This window comes from Pygocentrus nattereri, chromosome 27 (assembly GCF_015220715.1).
Source record: "Pygocentrus nattereri isolate fPygNat1 chromosome 27, fPygNat1.pri, whole genome shotgun sequence".
Taxonomy (NCBI): domain Eukaryota; kingdom Metazoa; phylum Chordata; class Actinopteri; order Characiformes; family Serrasalmidae; genus Pygocentrus; species Pygocentrus nattereri.
Genome location: NC_051237.1, coordinates 400,001 through 402,500, shown reverse-complemented (window position 1 = coordinate 402,500; position 2,500 = coordinate 400,001).

Genomic DNA, 2,500 nt, shown 5'->3' with positions numbered 1-2,500 from the left:
CCCTCCGTTCCCCCCTATACATATATATGTGCATGCACATGCACACACCTGAGTCAGGTAGTTACTTTTTCCCTTGATTAACTGTGTTCTGGTGTGAAGCCAGGTTCTCCACATACCTGCTTTGATTTCATTGATTTAGTTTAGGATATGTTTCATCTTAATATACTGTGGCTCTCAGAAACAGCAGGCAACTGAAAGACTGAACTTTGTACCCTGGTTCTAAGCCTTCTTTAACTGCCAAGAACGCAACTGTATAACGTGTGGAGAAATCTAAATGTCATGCTTCTTGTGATGCAATAAATACATTCATAAAATAAGGCCTCTAAATGGTTCTTGGCTTGAACCTGAAGTTCTACAAACCAGACTCTGTCTCAAATGCTTCTCTGAGTGATGGCATAGAGGAACCACAAGAAGACCCATGTATAAATAAATGAGATTTGGAAGTGTGAAGAACCTTTTAGAGTTTTTAAGAACCCTCAGGTAATGTACAGGTTATATACTGGTTTGAGTTCTTTCTGAAACCTTACCATTTTGCAGAGGTTCTCCACACTCACACATTTTATTTATAAAAGAAATTCTTTAAATACTCAGAAATTAGCTTAGGTAACCAAGTGTGACATTTCTGAAAACTGGTATAGAATCATTATGTAATGTGGAGGTTCTTTAAACTTTCAGAGTCTCCCCACTCATTAAGTCCTTTCATTTATAACAGGGGTCAACCCAGATGCGAAGAAGAGCCATTTTGTCCTTTCAACAAAAATCAAAACAGCTTGGGAGCCACAACGTTTTCTGTCAATTTTACCATTTGGGCTGCAAATATGTCTCTGTATGTGCTGATGTGCTAGTATAGGCTAAAAATACTACATAAATGAAAATGCAGACTTGCTTTACTGTGTTAAGCTAAGCTTTAGTTCAGCTATAACTGCTTTTCTCGCATCTCTTGCTCACCCAAGAGGCCGCCCAGGTGCTAGTGCAGTCTCTTGTCATCTCAAGACTTGACTACTGCAACTCTCTCCTGGCTGGTCTTCCCATGCAGACCATCAAGCCTCTGCAACTCACCCAGAATGCAGCAGCACAGCTCGTCTTCAATCTACCCAAGTTCAGCCACGTCACCCCACTGCTGCCGTTCCTTCACTGGCTTCCTGTAGCTGCACGCATCAGATTTAAAACCCTAATGCTTGCATACAAAGCCAAAATTGGACCAGCCCCTTCCTACTTGATGGCAATGGTGAAATCTCGAACTGTACCACGAGCCCTTCGAGCTTCGAGTGCAGCTCGGCTTGAGCCGCCATCCTTCAAGGTGCGTGGAAGACAAGTGTCGAGAACATTCTCTGTACTGGCGCCCAGGTGGTGGAATGAACTCCCACTGGCTGTCTGAACAGAGTCTCTCGCTGTCTTCAAACACAGACTGAAGACACATCTCTTTACACAGCACTTAAATGAGCATTGAAATAAATATTGTTTGCAGTAAATTGTGCTCCACTTATATATTATATTTTATTGTATTGCACTGTGTGTTGTAGTTTACTGTATTGTATTGTACGGCACAGAGTTTCTGAGTTAAACTCTGTTCTTTTTTCTGGGTATCTACAGTGACTTTTTGTTTCTAGCAGTATCTGAGCTCAGGACTGGCTTTCTCTCTAATCTATTGGTAACTAGCAAAGATACTTTCTCTAGACAGACAAAGCACTTCTTGTAAGTCGCTCTGGATAAGAGCAACTGCTAAATGCTGTACATGTAAATCTCTGGCAGGATACTTTTCCTCTAAAGCAGACCACTTCTCATTTGCCAGCTTCTTGTTCTAATTTTCCCATTGCACCTTAAATGGCACCTGAGGTGTCCCTATGTAACTGCTGCACCAAAATTCAACCTAGAAGCTGGCGAAAGCTGATTTCAGCCTTTTTAGTGTTTGACAGTTTCTCATTGCGGCTTAAACATATCAGGAAACCAACTGAGCATTTAAAAACACAAATAAGTCCATTTGTCTCCAAATTCTCGATGTTCATCTTAAATCTTTCTCGTTGCCTTTTTGTTAGCTACTAGCTGGGTGAGATTGTTGTCTGCGTTGCTATGTGACCAGCAGTCAGCAACCTGATCTTCAGGGTCAAATGTTGGTGAATTAGCAGTTACACATTACCCCAGAGACCATTGCTCCTAAATATTTGTTAGAACAATTGGCAGAGCTTCATTTTACTGCAAAGAATGAGATTTTTTTTTTTTTTACCTGAAAAAATCTAATTCTGCTGTGGAGATGCAACAGGGCAGTAAAAGAGCTGCATGCAGCTCCAGGGAGACGTCGCCGATTACTGATTTATAAAAACAGATCTTTAAAGAACCATAAATTGAAAAGTTGGAACTTATTGAAATGAAATAATGTGGAAGTTCTTTAAACTTTCAAAAGGTTCATCGAACTCTTAGATTTAACTCATGAAAACTGTTATTTGAAGAACCTTAAATTGTAAGAATAGGGGACCAAATATGACACTTCTGTAGTATGCAA